The following is a 13762-nucleotide window of genomic DNA, read 5'->3' as shown; positions in this document are numbered from 1 at the left end:
AAGAAAGAAAAATATAATAAAGACAACATTTTCTGCTAGGACAAGCTGCAGCACATCATCTGATCTGCCTTCTCTTCAGGACTTAACTTATACGCCTTGAGTACCAGGTGAATATTTCTACCCCATGGCAGTGGGACTCAAAAACACTCCCTATACCCAACTGTTTAATCATATGCATCGAGAAATTGTATACAATTATTATATAACTTACATTTCTAATAAATTAGTCTACAATCTAATCATGACCTCAATCTTACATTCAGGAAAGTAGGCTTCCATACTATTGCATTAGTATTCCCAAAGGTGTGTTGTACCCCATATTCTGCAAACAAACTCAAATACAATCATCATGTCTACTCACTGTTGCCTTCAGGTGCTGCCAAAAACTGTACATTTTTGCCACATGAGCCACAGAAGACTTGAACAGTCCCCAGATCTTGGCCACAGAAAGGACAAAACATGGCAGCCTGGAAGACAGGCATTGATATGGTTTATTATTTAATATTAACACAATTATAGTATTAACATTAATACTAACACAATTATAGTATGGAACCCCAGCCAGGCTGATAACCCTATGTCGCGGGAGGGGAGAGTGCCTCAGTCGGCTGTGAATTCCCAATAAAGAATCCCTCCACTGCACAAGCTTCTACGAACCCTTCGTAGGGTGTAGGGCATAGAATGAGCCCTTCGGTTTGAAATACAGCACATGTTATCTGCAGACATAAATAAGAAATATAATATGTACCTTTTATGTCGCCTCTTCACTCCACAACCTCTTCAGAACTGCTTTTCGGGAACTTCAAAAACACGTCTCCGGTCCGTTCCACTTATCGTTCCCCCCCAGAACACTTCCGTTGTGAGAACAGTTCCGTTGTGTTGTGAGCTATATGCAGTGCGTTTCTCTATTTGCAGCATTTGCCCTTGTCGGCCACCGGTGGTCACTGCAAAGACCAAAACAAATACATTAACAGCAAACGCGCTGCAAATACAGAAACGCGCTTTTGCAGCGCGTTTGCCCTTGTCGGCCACCGTATTGTAGCGTTTTCTTGTTGCATGTGTTGTCGGGGGTTGTATGTGTTTTTGACTTTGTATCGTTTCTGTATTTGCAGCGCGTTTCTGTATTTGCAGCGCGTTTGCTGTTAATGTATTTGTTTTGGTCTTTGCAGCGCGTTTTCCCTCGTCGGCCACCGTATTTTTCAATTACAAAAGCCGTTTCAATACACAATCTTTAAAAAAATAATCGAGACACATTTAATGCAAAGCTACATGTGATAAGTTCGCACTTTGGCGACCCCACTGGTCATGATAAAAATTATCATGTGTTTTAAGAACCATATCTCCTACAATTCCCTCCTCTCTTGCTGTGACACTGCTTTGTGGATTCCGAGGGGGGAGTGTTGATGTCGTTTCATGCTTAAAAAGTCACTTCTGGCAATATTTCCCACGGTATCTAGCCTAGACACCTATGTCTAAAATCTGAAATTCACAGGGTCATGTCACGAAAAATATTTTGGGGATCTTGCTAAGGCCAATCCATACTCTCGTAACAAAAACAAGTGAATATTTAGCAATAAAAATGCTGTCACATGTAGCTTTAATGTTTTCATTTGCATTACCTGTGGCGTGATCCTGGTTTCTGCGGCTCTTGGCCATAAGACTGGCACAGTGTCCGGCCTGGAACTTAATAGCTCCCAGACACCGGTGTCTTTTAGCCCCCTCCTCAGGTGTTTGACCTGCTTTTTCGTCCTTTCCAGCACCTGTAAAACAAATAAACCCCCCCAAAAACGTGTCATGGTTATATTAAGGCAACAGTGAATTCAATGAGAACCAGTGGTTTCGTTTAAATTCAAAGACTTAAGAAAGACAAACTTACAGCATGCACCAATAGTTTCTCCGCCAGCCACATCCTGTTTGCTGATGTAGGCCCTGGGAAATCCCATGCCTGGCATAGGGAGAGGACCTTCTCTTTGTGGTCCTCGGTGAGGTCATGACCATTGTTCAGCTGACAAGAAATGTAATTGTGAAATGTAACAAATGTAAAAAGCAATTACTTAACACATTGTAAATAGAGAGCAATATAACATCATGAAATACTGCACAATACTAGCAATTAAAAAGCTATTTCTAACCAGTTCCAGCGCCTCCCGAACATCCATGTCCACACAATCCAATGGGGAGACAATTGTCATGTGCTGCGCCCCCCAAAACAGGACATGTGCAATGGCTGGGCTCAGGCCGGTCAAGCATGGTCCACCATGCAGGAAACTGTGCCCCATCATGCGGCCCGCGACAATGAAGAAGTCGCTGTCGAGGAGGGTCTGGTCAGTAGACGGAACCAGATGGTCCGTCTCCCCGTGGAAAAGTAAGGTTTTCCCTTAAAAGAATAAAAAGGTAAAACATTTATTTTAGACATCTGGAAAATATTAACATGACCACCAGGCTAGGAAAATATAGCCTATGCATTAAAAAAATAAAAATCACATATGTACGAGTAACAATACTTAATTACCTTTCTCTTCATCAAGGTGGAAGCCATATTGGAGGCTCTCCATTGCAGTGGCGAGGACAAATCTGGCCACACCCTCACCGACGGCGGGGTCCCCTTGTAAAAATTAAATAATCAGTAATTTTTAAATAACAAGTTTAGCTTAACAAGTTATTGAAAACCATTAGGGTGATGGTACTATACAGATCTATAGATTATCCTGATTGGCCCATGGGTAACTGGTTTTTTGTTTCCCCAAATGTCCTCTCCAATCTCTCTATCCCCCGTTCCTGTCATTGTCTCTACTATCTCTCTACAATAAAGCATAAAATGCCCCAAAAATACATTTAAAAACAAGAACAATTATTAAGATCATTACCAATCAGTTTGCAGGTGAGAGGACTCGCCCAGTTCACCTTCGGCCTTTTGTAGAACGAAACGATCGCTCGTGTTCGTTCCTCCAGAGAACCGTTGAGCGGCAACTGATTGAAATGAACCTTTATTTTACCAGGGAATTCCTTTGAGACGAGTCTCATTTTCGAAGGAGCCCTGGGAGCCCTCACTCGCATTCACATTCACTCGCATTCTTACTCATTCATACTGCATGTTTCATTCATGTGGGAGGAAACCGGAGTGCCCGGAGGAAACCCACGCGGCACGGGGAGAACATGCAAACTCCCACAGTGATTACCAGGAATCGAACCCAGCACCTTCCGAGACCGGGATTCGAACCCAGTACTTTGAGACTGTGAGGCAGTGATCTTAACCACTCTGCCACCGTGCCAGATTACTCATATCTGCGAGGGCTGACGCGCAGAAGAGCTTGGCAGCCTTTGCAGAGTCTGCTTCCGTTATCCACGCTTTAACAGAAAGAAACTCAAATTACACTACACACAAGATTGCATTCACTGTACACAGTTCTAAATTGATATAACTTAGTCAAACATGTAGCCTGTCAATAGCCTGAATGTGATTGTAGGATTCAACCCCATCCATGGTGTACACACACTTAAACATAGTGTAGAACCTTTGTTTTTCTTATTCACAGCTTGTGCTTACCAGCAATGGAGTCCAACGACTCAGATGGATCAAGGTCTGTTATCGATATAGAAAAGATAATCAATTAAGTCCACAGTCCACAGTTGTCACCAGTATAAGTACACAGTTGTCACCAGTATTTTATTGCATTTTATTAAGGATCCCCATTAGCTGATATTCCTAGCAACCAGCTTTAACACTGTACATGTGCTTACCATCCATGATGTGATCCTCTGACTGTAGGGTGCCAGAGGAACCTGCTGCCACGGCAGAACCTGTATAAGGACGCGTCTTGTATGGTTAAGGTGGGGGGCGGGCTGAGCTGTCCTATTCCTGTGGAGAGGGGGATCAGACAGGGCTGCCCCCTCTCTGGGATGTTATACTCCCTGGTAATTGAACCATTTTTAAATAAACTCAGGAATGGTCTTACAGGGCTCTCCCTACCGGGGCTACCACAGAGCCCACCCTTAGTGGTGTCAGCGTATGCTGATGATGTGAGTGTTTTTATAAAAGAGCAGAGGGATGTAGAGTTTTTAGTATGAAAAGGCCTCCTCTGCAAAAGTAAACTGGGAGAAGAGTGAGGCCTTGCAGGTAGGACAATGGCAGGATAGGGCAGCTCCCAGTCTGCCGGGGGGGCTTAAATGGGGAAGAGCAGGTATGAGGGTTTTAGGTTTGTTTTTAGGTACGGAGGAGTTTCAGAGGCAGAACTGGGAAGGTGTTGTGGAGAAGGTGTGCACCAGATTGTCTAGGTGGAAATGGCTGTTACCACAGCTGTCATATAGGGGGAGAGTTCTGGTCGTCAACAACTTGGTCGCCTCGACCTTATGGCACAGACTGACCGTTCTAACTCCACCAAGGGGCCTGGTCGAGGAGATACAGAGGACGGTGGTGAGTTTTTTCTGGTCAGGCCAGCATTGGATTAAGGCCCCTGCATTGTACCTTCCAGTGTAGGAAGGGGGGCAGGGCCTTATAGACATTGCTGGCAGGATAAGGGCCTTCAGGCTGCAGGCAGCGCAAAGAATGATTTATAACTTTGGAATGAGCTGGCGGGATACAGCCCGTCTTCTGATGAGGAGGGCTGGTCGCCTTGGCTATGATTACCAGCTGTTCCTGCTTCAGCTTGAGCTAGTGGACCTTACTGGGCTGACGTCCTTCTATACGTCGGTCCTGCAGGCTTGGCAAGTTTTTAAGGTCCACAGAGGTACAGCAATGACACCTGGGATGTGGTTGTTTGAGGAGCCATTGCTGTATAATGCCCTCATAAGAACACCCATCCTGGCCTCTGCCAGCCTGCGGTCCAGCCTGAGGGAGGCCGGTGTTGTGAAACTGGGCCACTTGGTGACCTTATCCATACAACAGCTGGCAGAGAAAACTCACATCAGATCCGTCAGAGTACTTGAGAGGTTGGTGGAGGAGGTCTGTGCATCCCTGCCGGAGCCCCTAAGAACTTTTGCTGAAAACCGTACTTTATCTGACCAATGGGATGATGAGTGGGAGTATGTGTTTCCGCCTTTGTTTGTCTCCCCTGCTGTTGGCGAGTGGCAGGAAGGAGGGGGGCTACTGTCTTTTACAACCCCAGAGTTGGGGGAATTTGAGACGTTAAGCAAGAAGGCGGTATATTACAGCTGTGTGAAGGTCTCACACTTGGGTTCCTTGGCGGGGATCGAGGCATCGAGGTGGACTGAGTTCTTCGATCCAGACTCTTCCCCGAAAGGCTGCTGGAGGTCCCTGTACAAGTCCCCCTGTGAAAAACGGACAGGTGACCTCCAGTGGAGGATTATACATGGGGCCATAGCCACCAATAGACATCTGGTGCACTTGAACCCAGACATAGTTGAGGACTGCCCGTTTTGCTCAGCAGGGGAGTCCTTACAGCACCTTTTCATCCAGTGTCCAAGACTGAGGGCTATTTTTAGTCAGCTGGAGGAGTTTTTTATGGGGTTGGGAACTGTTTCTTCTTTTAAACTTTTTATCTATGGTCCACGATATTCAGCGGCAAAAAGGTTTTTACATGTTTTATTAAATTATTTATCAGGAGTGGCGAAACTGGCCATATGGAAAACGAGAAAGAATTGTATCCAGGGTCAGGGGTCAGTAGACCCACTCCTAATGATGTGTGGATTGCTGGCAGCACGCCTCAGGCTGGAGTTTGTTTTTTACCAGTTGACTGACAATTTAGATGCTTTTATGAGTATTTGGGGTATTGGGGAAGTTTTATGTTCTTTGCAACAAGGGCTGCTGGTGCTTAATTTTTAAGGTTGTTTTTTTATTTTCTATATTTTGAAAAAAATAGATTTTGATGGTTCTGCTTTTCTTATGAAGTAAATGAAATAACCTGTATGTTTTGAAAGGTGAATAAAGAAAATCTTAAATCTCAAATCTCTCCCTCTCTCTCTCTCTCCCTCTGTTATAAAGATAACCACAGAGGGGCTGCAGCTGTTCTTAGAGAAGCTCCGCCCGGCAGCAGAAATGGGTGTGAGCCGGATCCTCCTCCCTGTCTTCTCTGGGTTGCCAGCCTCCATCATGGCCGCTGGGCTCAAGGGGGACAAGAGGCCCGGAAAGAGAGGCCCGGTAGTCCCGGTGAAGAGGGAGGAACTATCCATCACTCTGCAGACCTTCCTCAACTCTGCCAAGAAGGTCCTCATCCCAGAGGTGGTGAGGTCATTGCTAAAACATCTCTTAGAGGACGGGCCGTCTGATAGGGCCAAGATGGAGGCCAGAATGCGTGCTGCTGTCCAGGAGATCTCTGGGCTGGTAGCCTGCGCCGCAACGAAATACCTACAGCAGTATGGCAACGTCCCGACGGCGCGTCTCACCGCCTTAAGCAAGGCCGTGTCACGGGACATGGTGGGAGTGGTCTTCGGAAAGTTCGAGGAGGAATCAAAGACCTTCAGCCTCCTGAGCTTCGACGGTACCAGGGCAGTCTTCGACGCCAGGGCAGTTGTCAGGGACGCAGTGAGCGAAATCGCGTATAAGGAAGATATAGTAGCTGTGAAGGTACCTGACCACCTTGAGGGTCTGAACTGGGTGGTTCATCAGATCCTCCAGCAGACCGTCATTCGCCTGGACCCACAGCTGGAACTCAGCACAAGTGAGGTGGACAAGATCCTCTGCTCTTTCCCCTGGATCGAGGCAGTAGAGGGGATTGGCCATGGCCTTCTCCACCACTCCCAAGTCTCTGGTCTGGTCCACAGTGTCTTGTCTGAGCTGTACCATAACACAGGCCTCGACAAGGCTATTATCCACGGAGGCTTTGGAGAGGTACCTCAAGTATCTGGTGGTGACTAAGCTTAGACAAGCATGTGTGGGCTTGACCAGTAGCCCTGGACCACACCGCCTGGCCACTGTGGTAAGAAATTAGAGCCATCTGAAATGCTCTGTTTGATTTTCTTTAATGCTGATCCATTATATTGTATCTGTGATTATATTTAATCAAGTGTAAATACAGCAGATGATAATAATACATAATTTTATGTTGTATAGGTTCAGTATGCTCTATGAGATGAGGAATACCCTTCCTACTGATCTAAGACAGTGCAATAACTTTCTAACTTTTAAACTTAGTAAGGGGCATGATATGGAGAAGGAGAAGAAGAGCCTCCTCCGCGACAACTCCGACCTGGAGAAGGAGAGGTACCAGGCCCTCGCTGCACAGGGAGAAACGGAGGGGAGCCTGGCTGAGGTCAGGGCGACCCTCCTGGACCTGGAGAAGAGCAGGGACGAGGCCCGCACCAAGCTCCAGGAGGACAAAGACCAGTGGGGGCAGGAGAAGGCCTCCCTCACAGCCGCCCACCTGCAGGCCCTAGCTGACGCCAAGAAGCTGGAGGAGAAGGAGAGAGCTTTCCTCCTAAACTCCCATCAGGTGCAGATGGAGCAGCGCACCGCTGAGGCTGAGGAGAGGAGCAGGGCGGAGGTGGAGGCGCAGAAGATGGTCACCATCGACCTGGTCACCTGTCGTCAGCAGCTCTCCCTCTCCCAGACCAAGCTGCAGCAGGAGGAGGTCCAGAGCACGGAGCTGAAGCTGCAGTTGGAGGTCATGAGGGAAGAGTCAGAAAAGAAAGAGGAGAAGAAGAAATCCATAGTTCCCTACTTTAAGTGGTTAGGGTTAGGGTTAGGGTTTGGGTTAGCACATTTATTCCGTGTTTGAAAAAAATTGAAAAAGACTCAGAAAAGAGAGGAGAAGAAGAAATCCAAAGTTCCCTACTTTAAGTGTTTAGGGTTTGGGTTAGCACATTTACACCGTGTTTGGAAAAAAAGAGGAAAAGACTCCCTCTCTCTCTCTCTCCCTCTCTCTCTCTCTCTCTCTCTCTCTCTCTCTCTGTTATAAAGATAACCACAGAGGGGCTGCAGCTGTTCTTAGAGAAGCTCCGCCCGGCAGCAGAAATGGGTGTGAGCCGGATCCTCCTCCCTGTCTTCTCTGGGTTGCCAGCCTCCATCATGGCCGCTGGGCTCAAGGGGGACAAGAGGCCCGGTAGTCCCGGTGAAGAGGGAGGAACTATCCATCCCTCTGCAGACCTTCCTCAACTCTGCCAAGAGGGTCCTCATCCCAGAGGTGGTGAGGTCATTGCTAAAACATCTCTTAGAGGACGGGCCGTCTGATAGGGCCAAGATTGAGGCCAGAATGCGTGCTGCTGTCCAGGAGATCTCTGGGCTGGTAGCCTGCGCCGCAACGAAATACCTACAGCAGTATGGCAACGTCCCGACGGCGCGTCTCACCGCCTTAAGCAAGGCCGTGTCACGGGACATGGTGGGAGTGGTCTTCGGAAAGTTCGAGGAGGAATCAAAGACCTTCAGCCTCCTGAGCTTCGACGGTACCAGGGCAGTCTTCGACGCCAGGGCAGTTGTCAGGGACGCAGTGAGCGAAATCGCGTATAAGGAAGATATAGTAGCTGTGAAGGTACCTGACCACCTTGAGGGTCTGAACTGGGTGGTTCATCAGATCCTCCAGCAGACCGTCATTCGCCTGGACCCACAGCTGGAACTCAGCACAAGTGAGGTGGACAAGATCCTCTGCTCTTTCCCCTGGATCGAGGCAGTAGAGGGGATTGGCCATGGCCTTCTCCACCACTCCCAAGTCTCTGGTCTTGTTCACAGTGTCTTGTCTGAGCTGTACCATAACACAGGCCTCGACAAGGCCATTATCCACGGAGGCTTGGAGAGGTACCTCAAGTATCTGGTGGTGACTAAGCTTAGACAAGCATGTGTGGGCTTGACCAGTAGCCCTGGACCACACCGCCTGGCCACTGTGGTAAGAAATTAGAGCCATCTGAAATGCTCTGTTTGATTTTCTTTAATGCTGATCCATTATATTGTATCTGTGATTATATTTAATCAAGTGTAAATACAGCAGATGATAATAATACATAATTTTATGTTGTATAGGTTCAGTATGCTCTATGAGATGAGGAATACCCTTCCTACTGATCTAAGACAGTGCAATAACTTTCTAACTTTTAAACTTAAACTTAAGGGGCATGATATGGAGAAGGAGAAGAAGAGCCTCCTCCGCGACAACTCCGACCTGGAGAAGGAGAGGTACCAGGCCCTCGCTGCACAGGGAGAAACGGAGGGGAGCCTGGCTGAGGTCAGGGCGACCCTCCTGGACCTGGAGAAGAGCAGGGACGAGGCCCGCACCAAGCTCCAGGAGGACAAAGACCAGTGGGGGCAGGAGAAGGCCTCCCTCACAGCCGCCCACCTGCAGGCCCTAGCTGACGCCAAGAAGCTGGAGGAGAAGGAGAGAGCTTTCCTCCTAAACTCCCATCAGGTGCAGATGGAGCAGCGCACCGCTGAGGCTGAGGAGAGGAGCAGGGCGGAGGTGGAGGCGCAGAAGATGGTCACCATCGACCTGGTCACCTGTCGTCAGCAGCTCTCCCTCTCCCAGACCAAGCTGCAGCAGGAGGAGGTCCAGAGCACGGAGCTGAAGCTGCAGTTGGAGGTCATGAGGGAAGAGTCAGAAAAGAAAGAGGAGAAGAAGAAATCCATAGTTCCCTACTTTAAGTGGTTAGGGTTAGGGTTTGGGTTAGCACATTTATTCCGTGTTTGAAAAAAATTGAAAAAGACTCAGAAAAGAGAGGAGAAGAAGAAATCCAAAGTTCCCTACTTTAAGTGTTTAGGGTTTGGGTTAGCACATTTACACCGTGTTTGGAAAAATAGAGGAAAAGACTCAGAAAAGAGAGGAGAAGTTCCCTACTAAAGGGTTTGGGTTAGCACATTTACACTGTGTTGTAATTATTCTTTAATAAAAGTGTGAATATGTGCAAAATATGTAAATACGTTACAACATCGTATCTGGTAGCTTACTGGACTGGGTTGCACCAATTTGGCGTAAGTCATTACTAAATGCAGGCATTTAGTAGTTACTAAACCCCTAGTTGTTACTAGCTAGTTTCAAACTAGTTGTTTACTCATTTCGGTTGCACCACGCCAATCTTAGCTAGTAAATACACCGTTTTGGTAACTGTTTTTTGTTTCTCTACTGTAACATAACCAGGTACATTAATAATAATAATAATAATAATAATTACAATTTACAATACAAATACAACAATTGGGGGTCCCTCAAAAAAATGTGTACTGTATAACATGATAGCCATCTATGAGCAATGCACTGTTTATAAGATGATGACCAAGGGTCTTTCTGCTGCTGACCATGAGTCCTGTTGATGGAGCCCAATTTTCTTTTAGAGTCTGTAGGCTACTGTATTTGTTTATTAACATTCATAAATATGATATATTGTCAGATTTTTTGTCTTTTATAAAATGTAAATTATTTTAATTTCTTGTGCTGGTTTATTATGAACAACATGTACAATTGCAGGAAACTAGCACAAATAATTGGGTGGGTGAAACTTTTGGTGAAACTTGGCAGCCCTGCTCAGAACTGTGAATATTTACCAGAGTCTTTGGCTTCAAATAATACGTTCAAGTAACATCAGCAAACACAAATGCAGACACTGTTGCCATCTGTTGGACATAGTTGATACTACATCTGTCCCAACCCAAGAGAACCACAGAAAACTATTCTTCAGTTTCTGTTCTCTTTGGAAAGGCTCTTTTCACTCTAATCATCGGAATCAATTCGGAATCAACAACCTCATTTCAACTTTCCAAACATACACAACTCAACTGTCTCTTTGAGTGTGGGTGCTTTTTCAATTTGCTGAATGATTATCTTCTGTATTGGTGTTTTACTGGTCCTCCACACTCTGGAGCTCCCGGATGGTGAGGTCCTTCTGGACACACTCACACCCCCCATGGTACACAATAATCTGGAAGCTATTTTTGAAATTAACATCCCCTTCAAATGTGACACCTTATACCTGGGAAACATCTCATTCGAAAATTGGGACAATAACGACAGAAAATTGATATTGATACTTCTGGTAGCAAGTAAAAAGGCTATCACAAGAAAATGGTTAAAGCCAGACGTACCCACAGTGGATGAATGGATAGATATAATTCATGATATATATGTAATGGAAAATATGTCATACTCCCTTAGAATTCGGGTAGAAAAATTCTATCGGATCTGGACGAAATGGACTGGATATGTTAAACCTGTAAGGTCAGATTTCTGTTGAATTGTTAAAAGAACATGAGAGGGTGATGTAATTGTGTTTATTTTCTTGAATCATTTTCTATTCTAATCTATCATATGTAAGATGAAAGCTCCCAAAGTTCACTCGCTATTGTTTTTCTTTTTTCTTTGTTTGTTTTTGTTTTCGTTTTGTCTTTACTTTACTTAATATAAAAAAGTGGATGCCAAATTCAACCAGTGTGCTGTATTATTTTTCATACTTTTTCATATCATATATTTTTAAAATACTGACATTGTTAGAATGCACATACAGTATTGTATGCTACTGTCACCAGTGGCGGACTCAGGCTGTTTGAAGGGAAGGGGCGAAAAGAAAAGAAGGGCACCTATGGGACCCCATCAGTGAGCAAAAAGCTATGATGCGTCATGTATGGTGAAATAGTCCTCATCCTTGATTAATATTAACATTATGTAGTCTAGGCCAGGGGCGGACTTAGGATTGTAGGAGACCCGGGGCTTAGCCCAGATGAGTAATGAAATGTGCGCACAGCGCGCTGGAAAAATTGGCGCTTTTTTTGGCTGCGACACCACAAACTTCAACTTACCACCACCTTATAGCGGACAAAAGGCACTGGAGAACACTTATACCAGGGCTCAACATATACATATATATATATATACATACAACTGATAATGTATTAATAACACTATAATATTGTAGTATTAATGCATTAATAACACTATAATGATGTAGTGATAATGTATTAAAACTCTATAATTCTGTAGTAGTAATTAATGCATTAATAACACTATAATGACGTAGTGATAATATATTAAAAATGCTATAATAATGTTGTGATAATGTACTAATAACACTAATTCTGTAGTAGTAATTAATGCATTAATATCACTATAATTCTGTAGTAGTAATTAATGCATTAATCACTATAATGGTGTAGTGCAGGGGTCGGCAACCTATGGCACGCAATGACAGCTTAAACAGTGGCACGCAAGCAATAAGTGCGAGAATGGGAGAATGTTTTTTTTATTTTTTTATGTTGGCCGCGTTCGTAAATTCGCGCACACTGGGTTCAACCTCACAATGGGACCAAGTAATTTTATTGGACTAGAGGCGGTCTCAGGGACGTTCCGGCGCTCACAGGGCGAATTTACGAATGCAGCCCTATAGTCTCTCATCCACTCCACGAGAGTCGTATTCTGGCGCCAATTTTCAAAGTAAAATTCTGAATTCGATACGATACAAGTGTTATGGGGTGCACTTGACGTCTTTTTTTAGAAAAAAGCGCCGTCTTCAGCGCCTTTTCGCCGTCTTTTTACATACAACCCATGGGAAAAAAGCGCAGCCACCGCCTTTTTCCCAGAATGCATTTCGCACCGGCTAGCAGCGGGCAATTTAAATCGTCCATTTTAACCTCCATTGGCTAAAAGCTGTAATTTTGGCAATACAAGTGTTAACATGTCATTTTATGAAGTTTTAATATGTTTTCAAGCGAGAAAGTAACCATATATATTCCCAAAATGTGTCCAGTTTATCAAAATAACCTGTTTATATATCTGATCTGACGGTTTTTTCGTGTTCTGTTCGCTAGCTGCGTTCGTAAATTCGCCCTGGAAATCTGATCAGCACTCATGGAATGCCTCGTCCAATCAAATTACCTGGTCCCTTTATGACGTTGAACCCAGTGTGCGGTTAGGTGGCTAAGCTGCGGGAAAGTTTTGGACCAGTTTGTCTGTTACACACTTTTCCATTACAGGGCCACTACTACTACTACTACTACTACTACTACTACTACTACTACGTACCAGGGAAATAAGTACCAGGCCTTGGAATACTACCAGTCCTACCCCTGATGTCCTCATCACTAGGCCCAGTAGCAGTGCCTCTAACCCGGCCTCTCTACCTACCAGCCACCCCTAGCCTGGAGCTCAGAGCCTAATCTCCACAGCCTAAGTCCAAATAAGTACCAGGCCTTGGAATACTACCAGTCCTACCCCTGATGTCCTCATCACTAGGCCCAGTAGCAGTGCCTCTAACCCGGCCTCTCTACCTACCAGCCACCCCTAGCGTGGAGCTCAGAGCCTAATCTCCACAGACTAAGTCGAACTCTAATGCAGTACCATATAACGACACCTGGGGTCGCTTGGGTGCGGATCAGATAACAAGATCTGTTAAAATATATACAGTACTGTGAGATTAATTAACAGATACTCAGTCACTGCTGGTCTAATACAGCATCATGTCTGGTCTGACAATTTGCCGTTTGACAATAGTAGTAGTAGTAGTAGTAGTAGTAGTAGTAGCAGTAGTAGTAGTAGTAGTAGTAGTAGTAGTAGTAGTAGTAGTAGTAGTAATAGTAATAGTAGTAGTAGTAGTAGTAGTATCACATAAGATATCCTTTCCTTAGCGTGTGTGTGTGTGTGTCATTAAACATCAGCGTGCCTTCTCTGTGCAACATAGAATCGGTTGTGAGTGACACAGCCTGTTTGTTTGTTTTTCAGTGCTGCACACAGACATTATCTGCTGTGCCCTGACTGCAAAAAGACACAGCCATCACTATCTACACACTTGAAACGCAGTGCAGAAAGGGAATCTCAAAAAAGGACTTAGTTACCATCGTTGAGAAAGAAAAAGATAATGTTCATGATTTGCTAAAAAGGGGTCGCATATTTTCCTATGA

Source organism: Nansenia antarctica (assembly GCF_963989245.1).
Source record: "Nansenia antarctica genome assembly, chromosome: 6".
Lineage (NCBI taxonomy): Eukaryota > Metazoa > Chordata > Actinopteri > Argentiniformes > Microstomatidae > Nansenia > Nansenia antarctica.
The sequence above is the reverse complement of the archived record's forward strand: the minus strand, read 5'-3'. Positions refer to the sequence as shown.